The 17,577-nt window shown below is 41.2% G+C and overlaps 1 non-coding gene across 1 annotated transcript; it reads right to left on the bottom strand.

Annotated features, from left to right (window-relative positions):
• Positions 1-3,258: 3,258 nt before the first annotated feature.
• Positions 3,259-3,330, bottom strand: TRNAG-UCC (transfer RNA glycine (anticodon UCC)). The gene has a single exon. It is a non-coding gene; the product is annotated as a tRNA-Gly (tRNA).
• Between the last annotated feature and the right edge of the window lie 14,247 nt (positions 3,331-17,577).

Consider the following 17,577-nt stretch of genomic DNA (forward strand, 5'->3'; position numbering starts at 1 on the left):
GGGAAACACCCGCGCCGTTCTCGCCCTGTGACGCGCCGGCAACACGAGCGCAGTAAAAAAGCCTTTTCTGGGACGTGAGTAAGAACCATCAGCGCCTCTGAGACGACGCACAGTAAAAAAGCCTTTTCTGGGACGTGAGTAAGAACCATCAGCGCCTCTGAGACGACGCAGAGCCTCCTGGAGGGTGAGGTCGGTTCAGAGATGACCCTGGCTGAGGTTCCAGGCAACAGCTTAACTGCTTCATGAAGATCCAAGAGGGAAGAACTGAAAGGTTTGAAGAGGGGCCAAACGAGAAGACGACAACAAATCTTGAAGAGAATGCCTTTTCCTCCTATACATCTTCAAAGGTAAAACAAATTGGAAGAAGGGCAAATCAGAAGACAACAGTGTAGGAGGATGAAGCAAAGGAAGAATGGAGGAATTAGACAGATGCGAAGTAAAGAGAAACATCATCTTCAGAAAAACAAATCGGAAGAGCAATCAGCTGAAAAAAAGAATAGAAGGAAACAAAGATAAAAAAACAGAAAAGAAAAATGAAAACAAACAAAATCAGGAGGAAAACAACAACTAAAAGAATGAGAATATAAATTAATGAACCAAAGAAAATAATAAGATATAAGTAAAGAGAGGTCGGTCTGGATACCATCAGGTCAACAACAGGTAGAAGATCCCACCGGAGCAAATTTAAACTAATGAAAACATTATAAAATGGTTACAGTAAATAAAATAAGTAAAACCTCACCCTGCATCATTGTTCAAAAAAATAATTAGCACTAATGCTTACAAAATAGGCAGGTATTTCTTTCCAAATGTTCTATCACAAATTTTTGTCAAGTAACCCAAAGTTTCCTAAGTGAAAGGCAAAGAATATCTAGAGGGTGCTTGACGGTGACCAGTCAAACTTAAAATGCACGCACACTACCAGCTGGACTGTTTGCGTGCGTGTATGTGTGTGTGTATGTGTGTGTGTGTGTGTACTCACCTAGTTGTACTCACCTAGTTGTGTTTGCGGGGGTTGAGCTCTGGCTCTTTGGTCCCGCCTCTCAACCGTCAATCAACAGGTGTACAGATTCCTGAGCCTATCGGGCTCTGTCATATCTACACTTGAAACTGTGTATGGAGTGAGCCTCCACCACATCACCCCCTAATGCATTCCATTTGTCAACCACTCTGACACTAAAAAAGTTCTAAAACACTAAATAGGTACCTGGGACCTAGACAGCTGCTATAGGCTGCTTCCTGTGTGTGTATGTGTGTGTGTGTGTGTGTGTGTGTGTGTGTGTGTGTGTGTGTGTGTGTAGCTACTAACTCTTGGACTCCACCTTTCTAAGCAACCTATTTTTTATATCATGTCTACTACATATATTTTTCTCCTTAACACACACACACACACACACACACACACACACACACAGGAAGCAGCCTATAGCAGCTGTCTAGGTCCCAGGTACCTATTTACTACTAGGTGAACAGGTACATCAGGGTAAAAGAAATTCTGCTCATTTGTTTCTTCCTCGGCCAGGAATCGAACCCGGACCCCTTAGGACTACGACCCCTGCGCGCTGTCCGCTCAGCCGCGAGGCCCCGTGTATTTTCACCTAGTTGTATTCACCTAGTTATGCGTACGGGGGTTGAGCTCTGGCTCTTTCTCTTTCCTCCCCCTCACACACACATCCAGGAAGCAGCTCCGTGACAACTGTCTAACTCCCAGGTACCTATTTACTGCTAGGTAACAGGGGCATTCAGAGTGAAGGAAACTTTGCCCATTTGTTTCTGTCTGGCCCAGGATTCGAACCCGGGCCACAGAATTACGAGTCCTGCGCGCTGTCCACTCAGATATCAGACCCCCCACGTGTACTTAATCTTAATTAAGATAAAGTGTGTGTGTGTGTACTCATCTAGTTGGTGTACTCACCTAGTTTTGCTTACGAGAGTTGAGCTTTGGCTCTTTGGTTCCGTCTTTCAACTCTCAATCAACAAGTGTACAGGTTCCTGAGCCTACTGGGCTCTATTATATCTACACTTGAAACTGTGTATGGAGTCAGCCTCCACCACATCTCTACCTAATGCGTTCCATCTGTTAACTACTCTGACACTGAAAAAGTTCTTTCTAACGTCCCTGTGGCTCATTTGGGTACTCAGTTTCCACCTGTGTCCCCTTGTTCGCGTCCCATCAGTGTTAAACAGTTTATATTTATTTATTTATTTATTTATTTATTTATTTATATATATATACAAGAAGGTACATTGGGTTTGTGAGAATACATTGGATAGTACAGTATTTACACTCGTGTAAAGCCACTAGTACGCGCAGCGTTTCGGGCAGGTCCTTAATCTAACAGATAATTTTAAGTAGGTAATTTCTATCAGAATTGATAAATGATAAAGATACATTGCAAGAGAAAAATGAGATGAGAGAGCTTAGTAAGTATATTAAAGCACATTGTTATATTAAAGCTCTGATTGATTAAATTGACAGCTTGATTAGTAATTTAAACAAGATTAATAGACACCATACAGCAGATTGACAGCACATATAAGACAGCAATGATCACAATGGTAAAGATGTTCAGATTAGGTACATAAAGATTGGGGGACTGGGTAGCAATAGATACAGATAAACAAGATAAATAAACACCATACAGCAGATTGGCAGCACATATAAGAAGACAGCAATGATCACAATGGTAAAGATGTTCAAATTGGGGACATAAAGGTTGGGAGATTGGGTAACAATAGATACAGTGCAATTTTAAGGCAAAAAGTGAAAAACTATGAAGATGAAATTAGGTACTTTTTACACTGTTCTACACTGTCAATTCCTCAGAGAATTTTGTAGGTAGTGATCATGTCTCCCCGAACTCTCCTGTTTTCCAGCGACATGAGGTGCATTTCACGCAGCCTTTCCTCGTAATTAATGCCTCTTAGTTCTGGGACTAGCCTAGTGGCATACATCTGCACTTTTTCCAACTTCATCTTGTGCTTGACAAGGTACGGGCACCATGCTGGGGCCGCATGTGTGTTCTCACCTATTTGTACTCACCTAGTTGTGGTTGCAGGGGATGAGCTCTGGCTCTTTGGTCCCGCCTCTCAACTGTCAATCAACTGGTGTACAGATTCCTGAGCCTACTGGGCTCTATCATATCTACATCGAAACTGTGTATGGGGTCAGCCTGCACCACATCACTGCCTAATGTATTCCATTTGTCAACCACTCTGACACTAAAAAGTTCTTTCTAATATCTCTAAAACATTGCATGCGATGGCCGGGAATCGAACCCGGGTCAACTGCTTGGAAGGCAGCTATGCTCACCACTATACCACCATCGCTGCATGTGTGAGCGTGTGCGTGTACTGGCCTTGTGCCTGCCGGGTTGATCCAGCAGTTTGGGTTCGATTCCTTCGAACTACATCAATATTTATTCGTAGAATAATCACCTTTTTGTGATAGTTTCATCAGTGACAATTGCAGTGATAGTCAGGAAGTGAAGTGGCCCAGTGCAGAGGAGTGAGAGTTACTGTGGCCCAGTGCAGAGAAGTGAGAGTTACTGTGGCCCAGTGCAGAGGAGTGACAGCAGTTACTGTGGCCCAGTGCAGAGGAGTGACAGTTACTGTGGCCCAGTGCAGAAGAGTGACAGTTACTGTGGCCCAGTGCAGAGGAGTGACAGTTACTGTGGCCCAGTGCAGAGGAGTGACAGTTACTGTGGCCCAGTGCAGAGGAGTGACAGTTACTGTGGCCCAGTGCAGAGGAGTGACAGATACTGTGGCCCAGTGCAGAGGAGTGACAGTTACTGTGGCCCAGTGCAGAGGAGTGACAGTTACTGTGACGTCTGGAGCAGCAGGAACGCCGAGTGTGGAGGGCCAAAGTGCCACCCCTCCACACGCTGCTCAGGGACCTCATGTTACCAGTGACATTTGTCGACTTGGTAATCTTTAAAAAAAAGAGCCACTAAGCTCCGCAGTGACGACCTGTGGGTTCTCGTGATGTCACACCTCATCAACAGACTTCGGTAGATAACTTGTGTGAGTGCCGGCCTGGGGTCATCGAGGTCCTCTCTCATTGTCCCCTTAAGTATCCGGTTGTCAGTAAAAGAGGCGCGGCGTTGCAGGGACCAGCGGATGGGACAAGGGGGGATAGAAAGCAGCCAGCAGTTGGAAGAAGACGGTGCCAAGGGAAGGACAAGGACGTGCCAGTGGTGACCAGCGAGGGACGAGGAAGCGACGTAGAGTTCCGGATGCCTAGTGATCGAGAACACTCCAGGACGACAAGGGCACATGCGAGCCATCTGTGTGGTAGCTTTTTATATTTAAATTTCCATGGAAATAACCCTCGTCATCCCTGCTTGAGAGGGCACTGTTCGACGGAACAAAGGTAGGATTTTCATTATTGCTATTTCCGATTGTCCATTGATGATTTATTCGTGGATACAACTGTTGTTGTATCTGAGACGACTTGAGAATGCATTGGCAGTGCTAATATGTTTTCTGAAAATTTATTTCAAGTGTTGAAGCTTAAGTGCGACCATGACGCTAAAAGATTTGCATAATTTCAGAGACTAGTTTTGATATTGTTGTTAAGAGTAATTACAGTGATTAAGCACTAAGTCTTATTGGTTGTTAATTAAAGTTTATGCTCATTTTCCTAGTGTTTGTAACGTTCTAGTGGACGCATAGAGCAGAATAAGTCTGGTTTCATCCTATTGCGAGCAGTCTTGCAGGGCAACTACCTATTAGGTGTTTACATTTGCATTTGAGCGAAGCTTTGAGTATTATGTTAAATGCCTTTCTATGTTAAATTCCTTTCATTAAATGTGATTTTAAGTAACATCATCTTCCTTGAATTCTCTGTTCTTCATATTTTCTGACCTAATGGACGAGCCCGTCTCCACACTCGACAAATTGTTACATACTGTTGGGAAGTCTGTTGGGTGAGGCTAGACAGAGTAATTTGCAGTTTGCGTCCAAGGTCATGGATCATCTCTGAAGAGTGTGTGTCAGCACCGAACGATCGACCTGGTGCCAGAGAAGCTGTTTACTCCCACAGTACCACTGCAGTTGTAGTGCCAAGTCCGAGTGCCACAGTAAGTTTACAAGAGCTTTAATGGGTATAGTCCTCCCACTGGGGTTGGCGGCTATATTCTTAAGAACCCCAAATGTGATCTTTGTTGGTTCATATGATGTCCTGGGCGGGGGAGCGTCTAGCCCTCGTGTGCTGAGAGTTGCTGACGACCAAGGGGCCGGAGGTTGACGAGACGAGAGTTGTTGACGACCAAGGGGCCGGAGGTCGACCAGACGAGAGTTGTTGACTAGACCACACACTAGAAAGTGAAGGGACGACGACGTTTCGGTCCGTCCTGGACCATTCTCAAGTCGATGAGACCACATAGTGTGTGGTCTGGTCAACATACTTCAGCCACGTTATTGTGACTCTTCGCCTGCATATCGAGACGAGAGTTGACTGACTAGTAGACCATCGTACTCCTCCACCTACTCCATTACGCTCTGGGGACCCGGGGTGAGGTTGGTTCTCCAGGAGGTACTGGAGTCACTTTGGCCAAAATATGGGCAGCAGGAGGGCAAGAGAAGGGAAGGGAGTGAGGGAGAGGGAAAGGAAAGGAGGAACGAGAAACAGAGTCGACCCGAGCGCCGCCGGGTGATCCATCTCGTCCGCAATGCTCTATAACAAACGGTAGACAAGACTACTCAAGGAACAGACCAATTGATGCCAAAGTATGAAAAGTTTGCTTGCAACATGTTATTTTGCGTAAGGCCCAGAAAGAGGACACAGACGCTACGGAAGGGAAAAAAACGAACGTGCTTTCAAGACATCGTGCAAATAGCAGGGACAACATGTAAGATCATATAACAACGGTCTCGTACTTTTTTTTTAGGCCAGAGTTCGAATCACGATGAACCAAGTGAATGAAACATGCAAAACCTTACAACCCGTCCTCATCAACAAACGCCAAATTCACGGTAATACAGCCGCCAACCCCCCAACCCCTTATTTGTGAATAATAAACACCTTACACATATTTGTGAATAATAAACACCTTATACACGACGCTCACATGATGTATGAAGTATTCTCGAGCAGGGCTTCGTTCACGTCCTCTGCCCGTGTCGCCCTGCTGTCAACGCCTCGCTCAAGTGCTATAAATACCAATAAATGCCAAACAGAACCTAATCTAAGCCGAACCATTCAACACATTCAGGTGTGAAATAATAAAAGAACAAATCTACAGGAGCATTGATGAGGGTTCGAACCTGTGCGCTGAGTGTTCCCAGACGCGCTCCAGTCCACTGTACCACTAGCTCATATTAACCCTCATCAAGGCTCCTGCGGATTTATTCTTTGATGTATCACATTAATGTGATTTCTCTGTGTGTGAAATAATAATACCTTACAATTGAGAAAATACTAATGTCGAATACACAAGGAATTAAATTGATGAATTTGGCATGTGGCGCCGCCTGGACGAGCCTGAGGACAGGCGCTTGCAAGCGCTCATCTCTAACAGGTTCCAAAGATGGATTTTTTTGGTTTTTGTTTAACCTCAGATAAACAGGACACTGATTTGCAATCACGATAAAGGAGCGATTGTTGCAATGATGCTCGAGGCGATGCAACATTTTGCACAAGACAGCTTGCAAGAAGTTGAACACATACATGCCACGAGGCCATGTTGGTCTTGAGAGACGCAAGGTGTAAGCTGGAGAAGTTCACTCTCACGAGAACTAACACACTCCAGTGTAAGTGTTATCATGCGCGATTGTACTGGATTACATCAACGTTGATTCAGAGCTGCGGTTACGTTATGTGTTACTGGGCCGACACAACGACAGTCAACAACAAAAGCAAACAAACAGGCAACAACAAAGATTCGATGACAGAAACGAACAAAGACACAGTGACGCACACGTGTACTAACGAGGAGACACACACAACACCACAAACAAGGTGACACACACAACACCACAAACAAGGTGACACACACAACACCACAAACAAGGTGACACACACAACACCACAAACAAGGTGACACACACAACACCACAAACAAGGTGACACACACAACACCACAAACAAGGTGACACACACAACACCACAAACAAGGTGACACACACAACACCACAAACAAGGTGACACACACAACACCACAAACAAGGTGACACACACAACACCACAAACAAGTGTAACACAACCATACACACGAGAGAGAGCACGTGGTCTAGGAAAGCATGACTGAAAGCATGATGAAGATTAAACCACCCAAGAGGTGGCACGGGCATGAATAGCCCGTGAGGAGATCATGACGTTTCGGGTCGTTCGTTATAATATAACTGTTCTCACCTTCATTGTTCACGACCATTTGGTCACCACTTGGTCCGGGAGACATCTCCCGTCACGCAGGATGCAGTTGCGCCTCCACAGATCTCCAGTATCATCTTTTGATACTGGTAATGGCTCGAAAGGGCCACCACTTACGGGCTATTCATGCCCGTGCCACCTCTTGGGTGGCTTAATCTTCATCAATCAATCAATCATTGTTCACTCTGCTCTTACAGTTGTTGACAAAAGTGGCTTCCACAACTTCTTCCACCTGAAAAAATCAACCCAAAAAATGACGTAGGCTTAGAAGTACAAAGCAGCTTAATGTTGACAAATGCGATGTGAGACAGTGAGGACCTAATGGGAGCGGTGGTTGTTTACATAGGTGGTTGTTTATGTAGGTGGTTGTTTACATAGGTGGTTGTTTATGTAGGTGGTTGTTTACATAGGTGGTTGTTTATGTAGGTGGTTGTTTATGTAGGTGGTTGTTTATGTAGGTGGTTGTTTATGTAGGTGGTTGTTTATGTAGGTGGTTGTTTATGTAGGTGGTTGTTTATGTAGGTGGTTGTTTATGTAGGTGGTTGTTTATGTAGGTGGTTGTTTATGTAGGTGGTTGTTTATGTAGGTGGTTGTTTATGTAGGTGGTTGTTTATGTAGGTGGTTGTTTATGTAGGTGGTTGTTTATGTAGGTGGTTGTTTATGTAGGTGGTTGTTTATGTAGGTGGTTGTTTATGTAGGTGGTTGTTTATGTAGGTGGTTGTTTATGTAGGTGGTTGTTTATGTAGGTGGTTGTTTATGTAGGTGGTTGTTTATGTAGGTGGTTGTTTATGTAGGTGGTTGTTTATGTAGGTGGTTGTTTATGTAGGTGGTTGTTTATGTAGGTGGTTGTTTATATAGGTGGTTGTTTATGTAGGTGGTTGTTTATATAGGTGGTTGTTTATATAGGTGGTTGTTTATATAGGTGGTTGTTTATATAGGTGGTTGTTTATGTAGGTGGTTGTTTATATAGGTGGTTGTTTACATAGGTGGTTGTTTATATAGGTGGTTGTTTATATAGGTGGTTGTTTATGTAGGTGGTTGTTTATATAGGTGGTTGTTTATGTAGGTGGTTGTTTATATAGGTGGTTGTTTACATAGGTGGTTGTTTATATAGGTGGTTGTTTATATAGGTGGTTGTTTATGTAGGTGGTTGTTTATATAGGTGGTTGTTTATATAGGTGGTTGTTTATATAGGTGGTTGTTTATATAGGTGGTTGTTTACATAGGTGGTTGTTTATATAGGTGGTTGTTTATATAGGTGGTTGTTTATATAGGTGGTTGTTTACATAGGTGGTTGTTTATATAGGTGGTTGTTTATGTAGGTGGTTGTTTACATAGATGGTTGTTTATATAGGTGGTTGTTTATGTAGGTGGTTGTTTATATAGGTGGTTGTTTATATAGGTGGTTGTTTATATAGGTGGTTGTTTACATAGGTGGTTGTTTATATAGGTGGTTGTTTATGTAGGTGGTTGTTTACATAGATGGTTGTTTATGTAGGTGGTTGTTTATATAGGTGGTTGTTTATATAGGTGGTTGTTTATGTAGGTGGTTGTTTACATAGGTGGTTGTTTATATAGGTGGTTGTTTATGTAGGTGGTTGTTTACATAGATGGTTGTTTACATATGTGGTTGTTTATATAGGTGGTTGTTTATATAGGTGGTTGTTTATGTAGGTGGTTGTTTACATTGGTGGTTGTTTACATACATGGTTGTTTACATAGTGGTTGTTTACATAGTGGTTGTTTACATAGTAGTTGTTTACATAATGATTGTTTACATAGTGACTGTTTACATACATGGTTGTTTACATAGTGGTTGTTTGCATAGTGGTTGTTTTCATAGATAATTGCTTATATAGGTGGTTGTTTAAAAAGCGGTTGTTTGCATACACCACTCCCTTGGAAGAGCGCCACGTGTAAAAGCCGTAAAAAAAGTGTATAGGCAAGTCCCTGAGAGTGAAGGTGGGCGAGCACAACTGAGGCAGGAGAAAGGTAAGGAACTACAAGTAACAAAACTATTAAGTGGCCGGAAGGGAGAGAGAACAGTCAAAAAGCAGACATTACTGAAGCACAACAGAGCGGCAGCAGACAAGGAGTGTCAGAGCATCGTGAGGAATATCTAGAGTTCTGTTCGATGAAAGGGGGGTAGGGGGGGGGGTGCAAGGAAATGTATATGTTTATCTCTCAGAATGTTTGGTAATATGTTTATTGTTTGTGATGTGTGTCTATGTATGTATTAACACGATGTACTGAACGGGGTGAGAATAGCTTGAGCTACCTCATCCCTTTGCGTGTATTTTACTCAATAAACTTATTTCAATTTCAATTTCAGGTAGGGGGGGGGGGGGGAAGTTAGAATAAGGGTACTGTAGGTCTCTCCATTAGTGTGTATCCTTCACTGGTAGTGTACGAGTGAATAAGATATCTATAGTGCATAGATCAGAAAGATGTATTATTCGACTTTATGTCACTAAATAGATATCAAATATATGCTGGCTTACTTGATTCAAATTTTTCTTTCTCACAAAACACCCATATGTTTGCTTAAGGGAAAATTTGCATATATGTGTATTCTTGTTTGAAAATTTACGTGTATATATATATATGCTTAAGAGATAATATAAGTGTATGTATACATATAAAGGAAAATTTGTGTTTACGAGTATGCTTCAAAGAGAATTTACGTGTAAATTGCCATATATAAAACTATTAATTAAAATCAAATAATAATAATATAATAATAATAATAATAATAATAATAATAATAATAATAATAATAATAATAATAATAATAATAATAATAATAATAATAATAATATATACACGTTCAAATTAAATGTTGAGTTCCAGTCATGAAGGCACTTCCATAAATGTGGTGGCAAACTTAGCAGTCGATACGACCTCCTATACAGATAAAATATCCAGGGAAGAGTACTTCAGTACACTCTTCAGTAATTAATATGCCATTCATGGTGTTTACGTGAGCAAGACCATACATTTATTTCATACTCCTCCATACTCCTTCAGTTTAATTCACTGAATATTTTATTCAGGGATATATGAGCAAAAAAACTGTAGAAAGAAGGTAAAGCAAATAAATCAAGTTCATCAGCGTATAAAGCCCTTGTGATTTTGATTTCTCAAACTTTTCTCGATTTTAGCAAAAACAGAAAAGAAGAATTATTTCACGAAGAAGAGTAAGATAAATCTTGAGTTTAGAGGGCCTACGAGCCAGGAAAGAGAGCATGGAAATAAAAACTGTTTCCCTAGGGACCTTTGATCTTGTTTTGCCTTGGCAAGTCGAGCGGAATGTATCAACTGAGAGTCGAATCAAATTCCAAATACATTCCTTCGATTGAAGCATATTGCACCTCTCTCCAGGACTCTTCAAGTAGCATGGCAGTAGAGTTGTAGGTGTTGTGAGGGTGCGATTAACGTGCGGGTGTAGGTGAGGTGAGGATGTGGATTTAGTGAGATGGGGGTTATGTAAGGGTGTAGTGGGGGTGTGGTTGGCTTGAGGGATGTGGTATTGTGAGGATGTCAGTAGCGTGAGGGATGTATAAGCATTGTGAGGATGCGGCTAGTATGAGAGGGTATCAGTAGTATGAGGGGATGCTATGCATGAATGGTTACGGACATTACGAGTAGAACATCCGACAGCGTAGCGTCCAATTTGGGGTTGATAGAAAACAGCCACAGTGAGAAACAACAGAATTACTGTAATAAGTGACACAAAACAGCCACAGTGAGAAACCTGGAAGTAGTGGCTTAACAGAAAATGGGATTGGATTGTTCGATTGTTGAAACTGGAATGTTATTCAGCGCTGGACTCGGGAGACGAGAGAAAGGTTGATTGTTAGTGAACACTTTGTTTTGTCCTCTTGGGACGACTAATACTCCTTCTATTGTGCTTTGTGGGTGATGTTGCTGATGACCTCCTGGCTTGCTTTAAACATTTCCTAACGATGTAAAAAGGGAAAATAATATATATATATATATATATATATATATATATATATATATATATATATATATATATATATATACCAAAAGCTGAATTCCACCTATCGGTACATAGTGATAGTTTGCTTCAATGGTGAGACGGGACGGAGGAGAGCAATGGTGCCCAACCACTTGCACGATCGGGAGATTGAACTCCGACCTGCATGAAGCGAGACCGTAGCCTTTCACAGTTTGGCAGGTCTTAGGAGCGAAACCAAACCAACCATTATCTAGAGAATTTAAGCTTTAGCAAGGAGCCAATTATATATATTTTCGCTGGTCTTCGAGGAACTGTTGGCCATAAATTCTAAAATTCACTGGAAAATAAACCATTCCCTATGCCTCATTTCGTCCTGATATCGTTGCGAGACAAAAGGCGAACGGTCTCATTTTTTGCCGGCAAACTTTCTGTCGAGACTGAGCTGTGTGACCATCTGTCTTTGTTGATGTAGAAGGACCCATCTATTTATATGTGTACTGGAAAGGGTCCCCGGAGGCGGCGGGGATTATCTGTCTCTCCTCCTCCTCCTCCCACCTCTCTTCTTTACCCCTCACCTCACATTTCCCTCTTTCCACTCCTTTCCCCCCCTTCCCCTTACTCCTTCTTCTCCCCCTCATTATCTTCCCTCTTTCATCTCTCCCATTTATTTATATATATATATATATATATATATATATATATATATATATATATATATATATATATATATATATATATATATATATATATATATATATATATATATTATTAAATATGACCGAAAAAGTAAGATTAATAATTCTAACACGAATTTTCTCAATATTTCTTATGTTTCTTTTGACTGTCGATGGTAATTGAAAAATCAATTCTCCAAAATTCATTTTTATTTCTAGTCTGACGCGACACTTGAACGCGTTTCATAATAACTTATTATATATATATATATATATATATATATATATATATATATATATATATATATATATATATATATATATATATATATATATATATATATATATATATATATATATATATATATATATAATATTCACCTTTCAAAATGTAACCTAAATGTTACTCACTTGATGCCAAAAATTAAAGTTTGATTTAGACTGATGTACACCTGTTTAATTTCATGGTAAGTCAGGCATATACATGAATGAGAGTTTGGGTGGATATAAATAAGAGCTGCCTCGTTACGACCACTAGGCCCTCTGCAGTTACCATTTCTTTCTATGTTATGTTTTTAACCACAAACGTTCTGCTCGAGTGTTCGATTGGTTGTAACCTGTTCAGTGGTAATCAAAAATATTGCATTAGACAAGGAAATAGTAGAGGTTAACCTCAAAACATTGCTTTAAAAGATGATTTATCAAGAATCAAAGGGGGGTCGGGTGTTGCTGCATTTGACTACAAACTATTTAAAAAGTGGAGCCCGGGAGCTGAAGTTCAGTCCTGAAAATTTGGTTAGGTAAGTATTATTACTCATGTAAACCGAGATGGAAAGTATATTTAACAAGTGAGAACTCCAGGCAGGGAAAAACGGAAAACTCAAAGTAGAGAGAACCCAAGATGAGAAGAACTCAAGGTAGAGAAAACCCAAGGTCAGAGAGAACTTAATACTGCGATAGAACAGAATAAGTTGAGGAAAATAAACTGCAAATACCTACGCTAGAAAAACATGTAAACATCTCACAATGTCGTGAGGTAAACCAACAATAATACAACACGATCAATCACGGGCTTGATCTCAGCTAGGGAGTGAGTGTACCTTCCCCCAGGTGCCGTAAACAGGGAATTATTCGCCCCCACATCCACCCATATCAACCAACACAATGAGTGAATTTTCCACATAATATGACCCCCAGATTTACCAGTGAACCAGTGGAGTGGAAACGACCGGGTAAGGACGGCGGGAGAGAGAGAGAGAGAGAGAGAGAGAGAGAGAGAGAGAGAGAGAGAGAGAGAGAGAGAGAGAGAGAGAGAGAGAGAGAGAGAGAGAGAGAGAGAGATAGAGAGAGAGAGAGAGAGAGAGAGAGAGAGAGAGAGAGAGAGAGAGAGAGAGAGAGAGAGAGAGAGAGAGAGAGAGAGAGAGAGAGAGAGAGAGAGAGAGAGAGAGAGAGAGAGAGAGAGAGAGAGAGAGAGAGAGAGAGAGAGAGAGAGAGAGAGAGAAGATTATAAGGCGTGTGCTTGGCAGCACCCAGAGCATAGGTTCGAATCCTCCTCACGGCATCAATACTGGTTTTTAATTGATACGTCACGTTAATGTGATTCCTTTGTGCAATCTAAATGATCTTGTAGTTTAGAGTCATATAGAAGAACTTTCCCTTTACTTCAATGACCTGTTAAAGTATATGTGAAACACAGATATATGTGGTGTTGGTGTTACATGTATGTGTATTAGACATGTAGATGAGGTACAGGTGTATAATGCATGTGTATTAGACAGATATATAAGGTACAGGTGTGTAAAGCATGTGTATGAGACAGGTATATGAGAAACAGATGTGGATTGAATGTGTATTAGACAGGTATATGGGGAACAGATATATGTTTGTTTCCTTAGTGTAGACTAATCTACACTAAGGAAACAAACATAGGAATGTGCCTGAATGCCAACAGTGACTGCCCAGACAGGTACAAGAGGAGTGTTGTTAACGCATATGTCGACCGTGCTCTCAGCCACAGCTCAGAATGGAAGCAAGTCGACGAAGAACTCTGTAGGGTAAGGCAGGTCCTAGTCAACAACGGCTTCTCCAATGGTTTCGTGGAAGACATCATAAGAAGGAAAGTGAAACGCCATGCAACCTCTGAAGAGACAACTAACACAACACCTATACCCCCTATTAGACTATTTTACAGGAACTTCTTTTCCACAGCCCATAAAACGGAGGAAAGGGTCCTGAAAGATATTGTTAGTAGAAACGTTATCCCTACAGACCAAAATCAGAAGATACAACTGACAATTTACTATAAAACCAAAAAAACGGCCAGCCTACTCATGAGAAACTCTCCAGACACAAAGCAGAACGCTTTAATAGGGACCAACGTCGTCTATGCCTTCAAATGCCCTCTTGGGGACTGTAAGCCTAAAAAAACTCAGTATATAGGCAAGACAAGAACATCTCTTTCCAGGCGCTAAACGATGCATAAGCAACAGGGCTCCATTAAGGAACATACAGTCTCTTCCCACAACCAAACCATCACCAGAGAAATCTTAGCAAACAACACAGAAATCATCGATAGATACAGCGATAGTAGGCGGCTTAACGTCTGCGAGGCACTACACATCAAGAAGTCAACACCAGCAATCAACAGCCAATTAATGCACAACTATATTCTACCCACTTCAAGACTCCGCTCCAATATAGAAGCATCAAGAAATATGGGTCAATAAAAATAGGCCTTCTGCAGAAGGCCTATACCCATTGTTTCGTGTTCTGTCTTGTATAAAAAGTTATATATATATATATATATATATATATATATATATATATATATATATATATATATATATATATATATATATATATATATATATATATATATATATATGTCGTACCTAGTAGCCAGAACTCACTTCTCAGCCTACTATGCAAGGCCCGATTTGCCTAATAAGCCAGGTTTTCCTGAATTAATATATTTTCTCTAATTTTTTTCTTATGAAATGATAAAGCTACCCATTTCATTATGTATGAGGTAAATTTTTTTTTATTGGATTTAAAATTAACGTAGATATACGATCGAACCTAACCAACCCTACCAAACCTAACCTAACCTATCTTTATAGGTAATGTTAGGTTAGGTAGCCAAAAAAAGCTAGGTTAGGTTAGGTTAGGTAGGTTAGGTAGACGAAAAAACATTAATTCATGAAAACTTGGCTTATTAGGCAAATCGGGCCTTGCATAGTAGGCTGAGAAGTGAGTTCTGGCTACTAGGTACGACATATATATATATATATATATATATATATATATATATATATATATATATATATATATATATATATATATATATATATATATATATATATATATATATATATATATCAAAGTGCCGCCAAGGGGGGGGGGGGTTCAAATAGCTTCGGCTATCACCGCCTAATGTGAGGTCACTGATGGTCGAGTGGATTAAGGCACCGTGCTCCTGGAGGTCCGGGTTCGAGTCACTTCTAGGGTGTGGAGTTTTCATTTGCATATATGCTTGAGGACCATTCAAGCTTATTCGCATATAATGTGTGAGGTACAGGTGAAAAAAATATATAGAAGGGTAGTAGACAGGTACAAGAGTTACAAGGGTGAAATAGAAGCGTAGTATAGACAGATATCGGAGCAACACTTGAAAACGAGTGATGAAATAGATCAATGCTGATGATACAGTTGGGAAATTGACGGTTGATGATGACGTCAAAAAAATATCGATCGTCTATAGAAGCGAGGGAGGGAGGGTGGGAGTGAGGGAGGGAGAGAGAGGGTCCCAGCCCGTGAGACAGTAGCAGTGTGAGGGGGGACGGGGAGGGACCCAGCTGGTAGGTCAGACGAAGCTTTAGGGATTGTGGGAGGCAGGATTGTGGCAGAGTCAGTGTAGATATTATAGTCACTGTCGAAGAGATAAAAAACTAAGAGCACTAAGAAAACTAAGAGATTAAAAAAAAGCACAAGGGGAAACGAGATGTGACAAAATCAAGAGTTAATCTAACAGTGGCTGCTGAAGGAGGCTTCAGAACTAATTTGTCACCTACTATCTATAAATTGTTAAATAAGACATTTGAAACAAGAAATCTGTAATTCTACACAAAGGCCAAACGTACTCCCTATATTTAAAATTGTGGAAAGACTTAAGGCACTAAATTACAAACTAGTGTCAATGACAAATACTGTATGTAAAATGCTAGCGAATGTAATCTGGTTGAGAATGGTGAAGCACCTGGAGAGGACCTGCTTTTACACGAATGGGCAGCATTGATTTTGAAAGGCATATCGTGCCTGACAAACTTGACTGGATTCCATGGCATGGTTACCAGAATAAAACAGGGAAAAGATGGCTGGGTAGACTGTGTTTTCCTAGATTGTCAAAAAGCATTTGACACTGTTTCCCATGATAGGCTGTTGTGTAAGATGGAGAAGCAGGCAGATGGAGAAGCAGGCTGATAAAACTGGGAAGAGTGAGGCACCTGGAGGACAGACATCAAAGAGAAACATTCAGAAAGGAGACTTCGAGCTGGAGGAATGTAACAAGTGAAGTCCCACAAGGCTCAGTCCTGGGACTGCTGCGTTTCCTAATTCATGTGAATGAATTCACGTGAGGGAAGCACTCACCCGAGAGAGTGAGTTCATACATGCCAATGTTTACATTTGACACAAAGCTGACGAGGAATGTTAAAATAAATGAAGGGTTCAGGAAGTTAGAGAAAGAAATTAACAAACTCCAAGAGTGGGCAAATAATAGTTCCAAAATTTTAATCCCATGTGCAATGAAGATGGGCAAGGGAGAAAGGAGACCAGCAAATATCTACACCGAATGGGAAATTTAACTACAGGTATCTGAATGACAGAAAGATTTGGGAGTGGACATAATTCCAACAATAAGACCGGAGACACATAAACAGAGTAACATCAGCAGCACATGGGGTGTTGGGTAACATTTGAACATCGTTTAGAAACTGAAATCAGGAATACTTCAAAGCAATCTACACAACATTTGTTAGCTCAACACCAGGGTCGACAAGGAATACAAACATCAGCATAGTTAAGTATATCCCCACGGGTACAACAAGGCAGTTAGGCGGACCATAAAAAACTAGACTTCACTCACCTTTAGAAACTAACAGGTAAGTACTAATTGGTAAGCAGTAGAAGTGTAGGGGAGAGAAGGAGAAGAGATGACCAGAGTTAGAGGTAGGAGAGAAGGGAAGGTAGGGAGGGAGGGAGATGGGACGCAGCCAAGGGGAGGTCCCCAGGGGATGAGCGAGGGACCAGCCATGCTGTTCGTCACACTGATGGGGCAGCGAGTGACCGAACAAAAGGGTCCCCCCTTCCCATTACACCCCTATACCCTCCCCACGGCACAACAAAAGATATACACACGTAGGTATTCCAGCTGAGTCCCGCCCCTGTAAATGGTAGGTTCTCGTGGACACCCCCTCGTTACTATGGGGTATGTGGCCCCTTTGGGAGGAAATAAATATCAGACTGAAGAAATTAAATTGGAACAGAACGCC

The sequence above is a fragment of the Procambarus clarkii genome, chromosome 22 (assembly GCF_040958095.1).
Source record: "Procambarus clarkii isolate CNS0578487 chromosome 22, FALCON_Pclarkii_2.0, whole genome shotgun sequence".
Classification (NCBI taxonomy): domain Eukaryota; kingdom Metazoa; phylum Arthropoda; class Malacostraca; order Decapoda; family Cambaridae; genus Procambarus; species Procambarus clarkii.